The sequence below is a fragment of the Gigantopelta aegis genome, chromosome 15 (assembly GCF_016097555.1).
Source record: "Gigantopelta aegis isolate Gae_Host chromosome 15, Gae_host_genome, whole genome shotgun sequence".
In the NCBI taxonomy this organism is placed as follows: Eukaryota; Metazoa; Mollusca; class Gastropoda; order Neomphalida; family Peltospiridae; genus Gigantopelta; species Gigantopelta aegis.
In genome coordinates, this window is record NC_054713.1 from 32,116,186 (window position 1) to 32,131,220 (window position 15,035).

At 37.2% G+C, this 15,035-nt stretch overlaps 1 long non-coding RNA gene across 3 annotated transcripts in view; it reads right to left on the minus strand.

Annotated features, from left to right (window-relative positions):
- The window catches only part of LOC121390593, a 48,643-nt gene that overhangs the window by 9,768 nt on the left and 23,840 nt on the right, over positions 1 to 15,035 (minus strand). For all 3 annotated transcript variants that reach the window (XR_005960232.1, XR_005960230.1, XR_005960231.1), the window contains exon 4: positions 358 to 428. This is a non-coding gene — a long non-coding RNA (uncharacterized LOC121390593). The remainder of the gene's footprint in view (positions 1 to 357; positions 429 to 15,035) is intronic.

Consider the following 15,035-nt stretch of genomic DNA (forward strand, 5'->3'; position numbering starts at 1 on the left):
TTAAAAAATATTTTATAATAATATATATATATTTCTTTAATTATTATTATTAAAAAAAAATTAATGCCAAGATCTAAGGTTAACAAGTATATATGACATTATGTAGTGTTCATATAACTTATTGTAATAAGTTTAAAAAATATATTGCGATTTTGGGTTAAATTGTGTAAATTAAAAAAATCTCCTGCTTTTTCAACACACACACCTGCTTTCTCTTGACTAAAGGCTGACAGGTCTGAACCACAGAGAATAATGTTTTACCTATATAAAAACAGATAATATTAATAACAATGTCTTAACAAGATAACCACAGAGAATTGTGTAACATCCAGATAACCACACAGAAAAGCATCTCACCTAGATAACCACAAATAACATCTCACTCGCCAATTCATCATAATTCCCATCATTCTGTACACAGCATTAGTCTGAAATAAAAACAGAACCAGACATTCTTTTAATAAAACAAATAACATGTCTTCCCTATAAATAACCACAAAAAATGTACCTTGGAATTTTTATTTAAAAAATAAACGGTTTTTGGCCAATATTTTTGCCTGACAACCATGGTGGAATGTTTCAGTCATTATAGCTAACTTGATAATAAATTTTACTGTTTAACCAACAACAAAATTAACAAAATATTGGGATATAAATTGCAGTTCATTTCCAATACAAATTGTTGTCAGCAAAACAGTGATTGATAATAATGGCCACAAATGAGCTGAAGTTATAACGGTTTTGCATAAATAAAAATAAAAAAACTATTCAAAAATATCATTAAAATTGGGGAAAAAAAAGAAAAGAAAAAAGAGTAATACTTATCTTTTCACATGTAACCAGGTGTTAAATTATTAATTAGCTAAGATTTCAATTAAATATTAATTATAATATAATAAGTATTTTTCTAACTAATTTGTAGGTTTCAATCTTTAAATATAAAATAGTTATAAGTTGTGGTCATTGTTTATTGTGTTGAGTTTGTTAGTAGTTGTTGTTTCATGTGCTACTGTGACAGTCCATGCAAGACCGATGACTCGACACTGAGACATGCACTGCATGCTTTTGGACTACGCCCTTTATAACTAGATTTTCCTAATTGTCACATAAGCTTTCATCAGAAGCAGACATTCATAATTTCTTTTGATATTATTGTACTTAATATTCTGCAAAGAATAAGAAGTGGATTTATTTCTTAATATTCTGCAAAGAATAAAAAGTGGTTGTACATGTTGTGTATATTTAATATATACATTTCATTTCAAGTGTTTAATCAAATGGACATTGCGGATGTCTGTTAAGACATTTATATTTATTTGCAATAGTATTTTAAATTGATATTCGGATATAGTCAGTGATATTTTATTGAAACGGTCTATGCCCGTACTTTGATCAAATACAAAACGCAGTTGAATTGTAAATGTTTTATTTACAAATTAACACAGCGGAAATAGTTACATCGCTAATTTATAATAGGCTGCAAATATTGTCAGGTTTCAGAATGAATTTATATAATTATAATATTCTGTAAGTGAAGAAATAATTATTAAGAAACAAGAAAGTATTTTATTGGCTGTTCTACAAATAATAATTATGAAATAGCGAATATTTGCAACCTATTTCTGGGTTCATTATGGTGGACTGGGTATGACGAAGATACACAGAGAATGATGTCATGTACCAGTGGACATGTAGGCAGTTAGTCACGTGGTACACTTCCACCCGTATAAAAGAGGCGGAGCACAGAGCTTTCGCTGGCTTGTGGATTCCCCAAGTCCGAAGACACACAGGTCGGAACTTAGAACCAGCAGGAATGGAATGGTCGCCAGTACACAAGGAAATGGGATGCAGATATGCATAGGAAATAAACAATTCATCGCTTATACAAAAAGGACACACAGTGCGAAAAGGCGCATGGTGCATAGGAAGCGCACAAGGACGCAACAGAGGCGCACGAGAGCACTCAAGGATGCAGTAGAGGTGCATAGGAGCGCACGCCGCAAAAGAGTGCACGGCACAAAAGAGCGCATGGCGTAAAAGGGCGCAAAAAGGACGCAAAAGAGCGCACAGCGCAAAAGGACGCACGGTGCATAGGAGTGCAGTGTGAATACAAGTAAAAGGAATTTTAGCAAACTACCTAATAGATAGTGATACTTAGTGATGAATCCCAAGAAGTCTATGTGACGTTTGTGATCCTGTACACTACATCATTTTGGTAAGGGGCAGGAAAAAGTATACCAGTAAGAATGCTGAACCCACATCCTGAATCAAAAGTTCTAAGGAAAGGATCTATAACAGGGAAGTTTGAACCTGTATTAGCAGAGGAACAACCTTATGAATCTATGATGTTCAATCAGAAGGACTGGCTAATGAACTCCCAGCTCACCTGAAAGGTATGCTGGAAGAAGCCAAACATAGACTGTCTGTAACACAGCTGAGGAAATCCACGGAATTATTATTAAGGTATGCCAACCTCTTTGCAAAAGACGAGAGAGATCTTGGACATACAACAGTGATCAAACATAAAATAGATACCGGCAATGCAAGGCCATTGAAGCAGCCACCAAGGAGAGTTTCTGGTTGGGCAAAACAAGAAATAAGCCGTCAGGTGGATGACATGCTAAATAAAGGAATAATTGAACCATCAAATAGTCCCTGGGCTAGTCCTGTCGTCTTGGTTAAAAAGAATGACGGAAGCACACGTTTCTGCATAGATTATAGACGACTTAATGCTGTGACTCTTAAGGATGCCTATCCTCTGCCACGGATTGACTCTCTGGATTCCCTATCCAAGGCCACCTGGTTCTCAACTCTAGATTTACTTAGTGGATATATGCAGGTAGAGGTTGAATTGGCAGATCGGCACAAGACTGCATTCTGAATGCACAGGGGGTTATATCAGTTCACCAAGATGCCATTCGGGTTATGTAATGCTCCTGCTACCTTCGAGAGGTTAATGGAAGCTGTATGTTCTGGACTTAGATGGGATATCTGCCTGATATATCTAGATGATATCATTGTATATGGAAAGACCTTCGAGGAACAATTATCCTGGCTGTAACTAGTATTTGACAGTTTAAAGAGGGCAGGTTTGAAATTGAAGCCAAGTAAATGTAAGCTGTTTGCTCTGGAAGTTACATACCTTGGACATGTGATTTCAGCTAGTGGAATAGCAACAGACCCATCCAAGATTGCCTGCATTAGAGATTGGCCCACTCCCGAAAACATCACAGAAATTAGGCAGTTTCTGGGGTTGTGCTCCTACTATCGCCGCTATGTACGAGGATTTTCATCCATTGCATCACCTCTGCACAAGTTAACTGAGAAGGGGCGGACATTTGAATGGGATGATGCTTGTCAAGAAGCATTTTACCGACGTAAGAGACTTTTAACGACTGCACCAATCCTGGCCCATCCGGAGTTTGAATCCACATTTATTTTAGACACAGATGCAAGTGACAAGGGTTTAGGAGCAGTACTCTCCCAAGTCCAAAATGGTGAAGAAAGGGTGATTGCATATGGAAGTTGGACCCTTGCCAAAACCAAATGCCAATATTGTGTGACCAAGAAAGAACTTCTGGCTGATGTGCATTTTGTAAAAATGTACAAAACATATCTCTATGGACGACGATTTGTTATCAGAACAGATCATGGGGCCTTGATGTGGTTATTCAAATTTAAAGAGCCCACAGGACAACTTGCAAGATGGCTGGATGTTCTCTCAGCTTTTGATTGTGAGATACAACATAGAGCTGGGCGTAGTCATGGAAACGCTGATGCACTTTCTAGGGTACCATGTAAACAATGTGGGAGGCAATCTGAATGTGGAGTTCGAGTTAGGTCAGCGAGTGTAAAAAGTGGTGGGATACAGGAATTGATAGAGGTACAACAGAAGGATATGGATATCTCACAAGTGATAGAATGGGTAGTCAGAGGAAAACGACCGCCCTGGAAGGACATTTCAGGAAGAAGTGGCGCACTTAAAGCCTATTGGTCACAGTTTGATGTATTGAGTGTGCAGGAAGGACTGCTGTACCGCCAGTGGAAAAGACTAGATGGTGCCCCAGCTTTACCTCAGTTTATTGTTCCTGTCTCGGAAAGAAAAATGAAAGATATTTTGACCCAGTACCATGAAGGACCAACTGGAGGTTACCTAGGTCGGACCAAAACTACAGCTAAAGTCAGACAACGATTTTAATGGGTTGGATTACAGAAGTCCGTAAAAGACTGGTGTGCATCCTGCAACCAGTGTGCAAAAAGGAAAACCTGTGGAAGAAAGAGACAAGCACCCATGCAGTTGTGTGTCTCAGGCGAACCCATGAATGAATTGCCATGGACCTTATGGGACCTCTCCCCCGGTCAAAACGTGGGAATGCGTATATATTAGTGATACAGGACTATTTCACAAAGTGGGTAGAGGCAGTACCCTTGCCAGATATGAAAGCTGCCACAGTAGCTGACGCTTTTCTTAGTCAGGTGGTTAGCAGATTTGGAATTCCTCGTATCATCCACTCAGATCAAGGGAGGCAATTCGAATCAAATTTATTCAAACAGATGTGTACTCTGCTACACATTGAAAAGACGAGGACTACACCGTTTCATCCACAATCTGATGGCATGGTGGAAAGGTTAAATCGCACTATAGAAGCCATGCTTAGCGCTTATGTAGATGAGAACCAACGTAATTGGGACGAATGTTTGCAAATGGTGTGCATGGCGTACCGTTCCACTGAACACGAGAGCACTGGATTCACCCCTAATTTCATGATGTTGGGACGTGAGGTCACCCTCCCAATAGAAATTCTAGCTGGGCTCCCCCCTAGAAATCCAGAGGAGTCGCCGCACAAATTTGTCATACGTTTAGAAGAAGAGTTGCAAACAGTACATGAAAACGACTATACGACACACATCTAAATTTCTGTAAATTTCAGGTTGGTGATCTGGTGTGGCTGTATAGTCGTTATTGCCGTTGCCTCTACCCACCTCTGAAGCATATTGGGATATCCCCAAAATTACAAACATACTGGAACAGGCCATATAAAATAATACGCCGAATTTCTGATGTAACGTATGAGTTACAAAAGGGAAAATCGCGTTGGATTGTACACGTTGATCGGCTAAAACCCTATTTTGAGCGGAAAATTGCAAAAAACAAATACAGTAGAGGATAACGGTGTTTCCGAAAATGTAGAAATGTCAGACATAGAAATAGCGATAACGGACGACGAGAAAACGTCGGAAATCGATTGGGCCGCGGCGAATTTGGAGGAGAATCAAATGACGTCAGGCTCAAAACGTCATCCTAAACGTTATGACGATTATCTGCTGTATCATGTGAAGTCGGGGGCTATAAAACAAGGAGCACCTTGCATTGAGCTTCCTTTTGCTGAAAACGTCTCAAGAGAAACAAAGATGAGCGACATCCAAGATTTGAAATTTTGTTGTACGGATTGCCACTATGTCACCAAAAGACCAAGGGACTTACGAAGGCATGCAGCTACTGCCCATACTCCTGATAATCGCGTATCGAGCAGCAGTCCCGACATCAGAAGGGAAGTGCCACGCACGGGACGAAGCCGTTCACCATATAATCAGAGGACCCGATCGCCAAACAGAGATCGTTCCCGGAACCGATCACCCAGAAGACCAGGAACGGATCGCCAGGAACGGATCGCCGAGAAGCCAGGATAGATCGCAGAGGGGACAGGATACAAGACAGAGCCGATCCATGACCAGCCCCACCCCAGTTTTCAACCCGCCGGTTAAGATATCTGCAGGAATGTCAGACAGCGATAGGCGCTCAGTAAACTTAGAACTGTTTCCCACAGTAGAGGAACTGATTGTGGGGGGTTACTCCCCCACGTATATACAACTGGGAAAAACCAAGACAGTGAAGACACCAGCCATGTCCCAACCCAGAGACACCGAGACACCGGCTACGTCCCAACCTGGCGACACCGAGACACCGGCCACGCCCCAACCTGGAGACACCGAGACACTGGCCACTTCTATGCCCATGGTTGACCAACGCAGCACGTATAAGCTGATACCACTCGTTGGTCCTGAAGATGTTGTAAAGCCAGTGGACCCATGGAACCGGCCCTTGATGCGAGATATAGCGACACAGGCGGGAGAACCAAGGGAGCCAAGTGAGGTCAAGGTCACGGTAACGAAGATGTGGGTGAAAAAAGATTATAACTTCACAGGTTATCCCTGAATTCAGCAAACTGATTTTTGAAAAAATTAACATTGAACTATAATTAAAATAATAATAATAATAATAATAAAAAATTGGAATAATAATAATGTTAACCTTTCCTTGTTCTCTTTGTCTTTATTATTATTGATTTATTCGATTTTTTTTTGATTTTTTTTTATTATAAATAATGCTTTTAGACAAACAAAATTAGAAGGGCGGGGGTAGTGAAACGGACTATGCCCGTACTTTGATCAAATACAAAACGCAGTAAATGTTTTATTTACAAATTAACACAGCGGAAATAGTTACTTCGCTAATTTATAATAGGCTGCAAATATTGTCAGGTTTCAGAATGAATTTATATAATTATAATATTCTGTAAGTGAAGAAATAATTATTAAGAAACAAGAAAGTATTTTATTGGCTGTTCTACAAATAATAATTATGAAATAGCGAATATTTGCAACCTATTTCTGGGTTCATTAAGGTGGACTGGGTATGACGAAGATACACAGAGAATGATGTCATGTACCAGTGGACACGTAGGCAGTTAGTCACGTGGTACACTTCCACCCGTATAAAAGAGGCGGAGCACAGAGCTTTCGCTGGCTTGTGGATTCCCCAAGTCCGAAGACACACAGGTCGGAACTTAGAACCAGCAGGAATGGAATGGTCGGCAGTACACAAGGAAATGGGATGCAGATATGCATAGGAAATAAACAATTCATCGCTTATACAAAAAGGACGCACAGTGCAAAAAGGCACATGGTGCATAGGAAGCGCAGTAGAGCGCACAAGGATGCAACAGAGGCGCAAAGGAGCACACGAGAGCGCTCAAGAATGCAGTAGAGGTGCATAGGAACGCAAAAGAGCGCACGGCGCAAAAGAGCGCACGGCACAAAAGGAAGCAAAAGAGCGCATGACGCAAAAGGACGCATGGCGCAAAAGGATGCACGGTGCATAGGAGCGCAGTGTGAATACAAGTAAAAGGAATTTTAGCAAACTACCTAATAGATAGTGATACTTAGTGATGAATCCCAAGAAGTCTATGTGACGTTTGCGATCCTGTACACTACATCATATTGGTGACACTGTGAGCAGACCAGATAGAAAGTACAGAAATAGGGACTTCTGACAATCAGGTTGGATGCTGATGTTCACAATATAGATGTACTTAGGGAGTTGCAGACCGCTACCGTTCCATTTCCTGGTGATTATCCTTGGACGGGTGTGCTTGGTTGTGCTGTACTTCTGATCAAGACAAGGACTTGTAGTTCGTCAACCGGAGACACACGGGCTAAAGGGCTCTCCACCCGAAGAAACCATAATGAGTTTCTCCCCTTCAGTTCCCCGACATGAACACTATTCGTCGCCTTTTCCAGACCAGCGGTGCTAACTGAAACTCCAGACTGACTACTTAACCCCCGGACCAGGACTCGACCAGTGTGTACCTGACCTGTGTATAGTACCTGTTGTTGAAGAGTTATTAGAGTTACTTCCGTTTGCAAGTTAAAGTGCCAGCGTACACTTCCTACTGGAGTTGTTTGCTGTTAACATTGTTCGAGTTGCTACCATTGATGTAGGAGTAGCACCTTCCCAGTGCCAGTGAACGTGTTTGTGTGTTATACAAGACTGGACAACCTACAGTGTATTCGGTTCGGATTATAAATTGAACTTTGAACTTTATTGACCCAATCTTGCAATTTTCCTTGTCAACAACAAACGAACACGATATAAAGAAATTTATATAAAAGTTCCTTGTTGTGTTGTGATGTTTTCTTCAGCTGTATACTTTAGACCCTGAGAAGAACGTCTCTAACTCGGCTACAATTATCCATCTCTGGCAGGGTCTCTCCGAAACACAATTGTTCGTGATACACGCTACCACTTTTACATGCGCGAGCAATTGTGGACGCGAGAGTTCCTTCGTGTTTAGGCAGGGCGCCCCATTACATTATTTTAATCGAGAGTTTATATTATGTGTGCGCGGAAGTAAGGAATGTTTATATTATATTTTATAAGTTTTCCCAATACGATGAATAAAACTCTGGAACTACAAGAATTTTTGTAATTATATTTCAGCCCCGGGTTACACACATTAACATTTGTTTTTGTATTAAAGTGACAGACCCTAGTTTTTAAACACTACGACATGGTTTTTTTACTATTAAAACTGTTTTTAATAATTTAAATTAGAAGTACTTACATTTTATTATTTAGAACCAGTGTTTCTTGTCATCCAGGCTTTTGTAATATTATGCTCCAAAATAAAAAATGTATAATTCTAAAAACGCATGTTTGTTTTTGAAGTAATGGTTATCAAAAGTTTGTTTTGTTTTACAACACCACTAGCACATCGGCTATAGGAATGTCAAACATTTGGTCATTCCTACACGTAGTCAGCAGAGGAAACCCTCTACATTTTTCCATTAGCAGCAAGGGATTTAACTGATTGGTTTTTTTCCCGTTCCAACCAGTGCATCACAACTGGTCAAAGGCCATGGTATGTGCTTTTCTGTCTGTGGGGAAGTGCATATATAAACAGAGCTGCCAACCCCTAGCCACAAGTGAGAGTAGCATTCATGACAAGCTGAGCGTAGCAAATGATATTTGAGCGTAGCATGGCCGAATGTCATAAACAGCAGCAAAAGAAAACACCAAATAATTACGTCATAGTAACCACAAAAGACTGGGTCATGCTATTTTTAGCATAGATAACGCTTGTCGTCGGTTAAGGGATACGGACATACCCGAAATGTAACAAATGTTATCAAGCAAGTCGGGCGATTTGAACAGGATTATGAATGACTAGAATTTTGTTTTTGAAACAGGATCGAAAGGCAATAAACCCAAAATTAACTGTTGTGCGATGGTGTGATCAATACTAAATTTGAATGCTTATATTCTTATTTCAAGTTAAAATTAAAATTACTCTATTCCTAACTGGCATACGTTCACATTCAATTTTCTATATTCATGGCATGCAAGCGTAACACAACTAAAGTTCTTTTAAGGTTTTATAGTACGCAACACTGGGGTTGGCCAACAATAAAATTACATGTCTGTTATTAACTACATCTTACTATAACTGTTTTACAATGGTTCTTAATCCGCAAATTATACTTTTATATGTTGGAATAAAAAAATTAAAAAATCCACAGAAATGAGGAATTCAATTTTTAGTTACTGTATTCCAAGATTACGTCCAATTTTTAGTATAATCAGTGTTTGAGATTAAAACTTTGGGGCAGTATCCCAGTTGGATACTAAAATTTCATAATCTGGTATCCCACCTGAGAATTTAGTATCCCACTTAAATGAAATTCATAAATAACATCGTAACAAACTTGGACGACAGTTCTCATTCCCAGCAATCGTGGAATTCGTGAAATTTGCAATCAAACAGAATCTATTTTTGAATAATACTAACATAAATTAATATTTAGCAGTAATTTATAAGTGATTCTGACATCAATAATGATAAACCTACATGTACCTGTATCAATTTTCTGCAGATGTGTAATCAATATCTCAAATAAAATTTGAAGGGAGGAAACATCCAACAAAAACAATAGTGACTTAGCGGTTCCCAGTCTATTGCTACGCCGCTATTGCTCCAGTGTAGCATTAGACTCGGTATGAGTTGGGGGAGATATTGTTATGGCATAGCATTAGACTGGGTACGAGCTCGAAAATACTGTCACCAGTAAATGATGACTTTCATTGTTTAGTGAAAAATAAAAACGTAGGGTTAAAAAAAACAAAAACATTATATGGTATCCCGGTGGGATACTGGGTTCTTGAAGTCTGGTATCCAAAATTAAATTCTGGTATCCCCGGGATATCAGGATACTGTTAATCTCAAACACTGATAATTGCCAGAAATCGCCCCCTTTTCAACTGTACTCTACAGACCTATAATTTGTGATAAAGATGAGACGTATACACTTGCCAAATAAAACATAATTCATTAGTAGAAACTTTGGCCAAATACACTAATCATCCAATTATATTTATCTGTTGCAAAAGTTATTACAATCTAATTAAAATTAGCTCCACTGTTACATGTGGATCGAACAGCAGCTTGTTGGAGCTCATGTCCAGTTGACCTTTCATTCGACCAATCAAAATCTTACTTGCAAAATCATGCCAGTGATTTGAAAAGAATTTAAAAACATTCGGGATTATGCCGAGGGTATACGAACTGATTCGGGTGAATTACGAAGTATGCCGGAAACTAATTTTATATAAAATTTTATATACAATTAGTTTCAAGACGAAAAAAAAAAAACGTGATGGTATAGCCATTAAATCTATTTATACTAGTATGCAATCCAGAGTTTATTATTGCACTTTTCCCCCTATTTTTTCAATGTTGAAATAGACCAACAAGTTTGCCTATTGCATAAATAGTCTCACCCGATATTTTTAGAATTTGTATGCTCCCGAATAACGCTATAAAAGACGAAGTGTAATTGGTCGATATTTAAATTGTTATTTATAGATGAAATGTAGTGCTGCAACGATAAACCGGTATACCACGATAATTGATGAGCTCGATACGAACCGCGATACAGTTTTGCTTATCGCAATTTTTATACGCTATTTCTTTTCCTTGTATCTTATTTGACTTGAAATAGGCAAACAAACAAACAAACAAAATCCACATCATTTTATTAATTGGTGATGACAGGAAATGTAACAATAACGTCAAGCGTAGTCGGCTTACTTGTTGGCATACGAAGTGATAGGTCGGTTATACTTGGTTCTAACTTCTAAACAAAACGTGTCAAAAGTCCAATGAAAATAACCAGTTAACGATAATTACAAATAAATGTTTTGTGACTTACACATTATCATTCATTGTTCATTTACGTTGGAATACGGCTACGGCTATCATCTTCAAAGAAATAAACCAAAAAATTAGAATCACACTTCGCTGTTTTTCACTGAACTCGAAATACTTCGGCCGATCATTCAAAATACCTCAGCTAATAACCTCGGCTCTGGTTCGGTCGATCTGGCGAAACATTGCGACTCAATGCGTACATTTCTGTGTCAAGTGGGCAACAAAGGAAAAGCCCAATAGTAAGGATTTCCGAATGTGACAATTTATGAATAGTTTGACACCATCACACCAGTGTTTTAGTTGACTAGTATTGTGTTAAAAAATAAAAATATGGCCTAAAACATTTAGCCTGACAGATGAAACTAATAAAGATCATAAAAAGTTATGCCTTCTATTTTCATTAAAAAAAAAAAACCCATAAATATTAAATTTAAATAATATCAACTCGGAATACTGCAGTACAGTTTCTTATATCGCAATACGGTTTTGACCGTATCGTTGCACCCCTAATGAAATGTCACCTGGACATGGGAGTCCACGCAATGCTGTTAGATCTACTGGTAGCCGATGATGAATTAATCAATGTGTTCTACTGGAGTTGTTAAACAAAACAAACTTTCTTTCTAAATAAAATACAATATCGATTCAATTGTCTTGATAATGTCCGGACCAGTTTTCTATCAGATCAAATGCATCCTTTTTTATTCAATGCACTGGACCGGTACCATAATTATACCTTGATTTCGCTTCTGTCAAAAAAATGTATGACATCGCATAGTTTCGTTAAACCAGCCTTACGAGTTACATTCCTAACAAGAGTCACAGGTGAGAGTATTTTGTTAGTGTATGCAATGTAACTTCATTATGCAAGTGTTTAAATAGATGATTAAAGCAATATAAATTTCTATAATTCGTAACGAGAACTCTGGAAATATAAATATGGTTTAAATTGATTAAAACAATGTCAAAAAACTTTCCTGTGAAAATGTGGACATGTTAATGTTCGTTAAAAGGAACGTGATTCTGGACAAGACAATAGACGTACCCATGATTAATCAGTATTTCAAAAAAAAAAAAAAACCTCTTCTTCCTTTCTGCAAAACCTTTTCACTTTTGTATTCATGGACGTGAATACATATTCATATTCGTCATCTCATATTCATGATATGCATCATATTCGCCACCTATTGTATTCGTTACACCCATGCCACATACCAACTGTAATATTAATCATTTTAAATGTCAAATTAAGGTATTGTATTATATGTTTTGTTTAGGGTGAAATAAACAAACAGAATGAGTTTGACATATCAATGGAACCATTTCATTACCAAAACCATGCAAAGATCACTCATAGAAAACTCCCTAGTCCAGAGAGAGAGACAGACAGACTGGGAGGGGGTAAGGAGGGAGGTAATGAGAGATGGAAACAGAGGGAGAGAGATGGAAGGGATGGCGAGACAGAAAAAGACCAACAGTGGCAAACAGTGAGAAATAAGACAAACATAAAAAAAACAGACACCCATATATACATGTATTAAAGGAAGAGTAAACTCAAACATGAGCATTATCACTCAAACTCAATAATGGGGTGCAAATAAGGTCGCCACATACTTTCTCAAAAGTCATGAAATTGTTTCCATTAAAATGTTTGTGTATCATTTCAATACATAAAGTTATTAATATTTACAGTAGTAGGTCAACGGAAACCACTGAGATCGCAGCGCTATAGGCTATGAAACATGTGATTTTGAAATGTTCGTGACTGTCGCCAGTTACACAACTCTAAATTCAACCAATTAAATTTTATAAAAATCGAATATAATTAAGAAGATTTCATTCATTGGTATATCACAATAGCGCTGGACTGTAAAATACAATACAAATCTACACCCTAAACTCATCTATTTGTTCTGCGTTATACCAAGTATGGTTGTCACCAGTTTCTATGAAATGTTCGTTGTCTAAAGTTGATATTCTCATATATGACAGTAAAAATGACAAATTACTGCTTTAAGAACACCTTTCAATAGTTTCATTTATTAGTATTTTAATCAAAATGCCATAAATTCAGAAAAACATATTATTTTCTTTGTATTACCTTGAAAGTTGTTTATTTCTAAAGAGTAGAAATAAGAATGAAATGTTCGTGACTAGCGGTGCTTCAAATATAAAATGTGTAGATAAACGGATTTTTCTTCAGTTATGCACATTATGACAGCGATGTTATGAAACAATATTTAAAAGTTTAAAGCACCATCCACATTGTACCTTAGATTACTTTTTCAACGAAATTGAAATGTTCGTTACGGAAATGTTCGCGGCGTATTTTATAGAAAACTGTGCATAAAAATAGTAGCCAGAGAAATATTCAGAAAATTCGTTAATTGAACAAATCTGTGATGGTATTAGTAATTCCAATGTGAGCTATGAAGCATGGAAATGTGTTGTCGTAGAGCAAAGGGGAAAGAAAAAGATGGTAATGAAGGTAGTCCAATCACCAAAACAAAGGAAGACTTCATGACCTACCTAATTCACCAAACAAAGAAATTCGCAGATCATGTTTCTAGGATGAGAACCCAGTATGAACAAATTCGTTTGCTAAAGCAAAAACTCCCTGTTCACCATGCTGTAGTTGACATGGACTTTGCAGAGAACTATAACTGTAGGAGTGTGGAAGAAATCCAAGCTGCTTATTGGAATCAAACATCTGTAACACTCCATCCTACTGTGGGCTACCCGAAGACAAAAGAAGACCACGAAGTTCAACACCAAAGTTTTGTTCTGGTTTCTGATGACCTTAATCATAACTCCACAACGGTTGTTACCTTCATTAAGGAAATCACCAAGGATATCAAAGAATTAGATCAGGATGTAGAATGTATACATTATTGGACTGACACAAGACCAAAATGACTTGTAGATTGTACTATTTTTGGTAACATTCAGATAATTCGTTCAGTTTGGTATGATGTGTAAAGAATATTGCAGGTAAGGTATATGGTAACGGAGATTTCACATCTGTAATGGATATTTCTTTGTTAGAATATAGGGTTTTTAACAGAGTGAGAGCACAGATTTATGTTTCCAGATATTAGTTATGTTACATTTCATTTACTTATTTTTAAAAATATGGTTAAAGTTTCAATTTTATCTGTAATTAATATGCATTTTCGTAAAGATGCAAATTATTTTATGCACTATATCAACAACCCTTCAAAATCCAAATATTTCATATGCTACACGGGTAAAACAATATTTAAGGTAGATAGATAATGTGCTAGTAGATAATTATATAATTTATGATTCATGCTTGGATTATGTTGATAGTTATATGGTTACTTCAACTTTGGAGTTTGCATTTACGATTATATGGAAATAATACTGAAATGTACGTTATATTTTATAACACTTCATCATTTTGAATTTCTTGTTTGCTAAAATGTTGCAGGTTTGTGGTTTCAATGTTTATGTTTTATGCAAATAAGAACGTTGTCAATAATATTTTTGTAATGCATGTGGCGTTTCCATAAAAACTTTTCCGGATTTTGCAAGATGTACCGGTTTATACATGTGTTTTTCATGTAAAGTTACTTTTTCCTTTAATTTTTATCTCATAGGAACAACAATATGCAAGACCGTAGAAGGATGTTGAAGAGTTTTTATTGAAAGTTATATTCTTATGTATATTAAAAGATATATACACCTTATATTACCCAATGACTTTTCCATCATGCAGTGTGTGAATAAACATACTGCTGAGGTAACGTACATTTCTTGTTGTTATTTTCTCATAAAATGTTACTCCAGATTCAATAGAATTTCTAAAAAACTATCAGAATGATGATGAAACAAATTTGGAATTGTATACTGCAAATAATTTGCTTTAAAATAACAACAAACTCATTGAATTCAGAACACTTTTATTTTTCAAATATTTTTTTCTGCAATTGCACCCCATTATTGAATTTGAGTGCATGTGTTGGA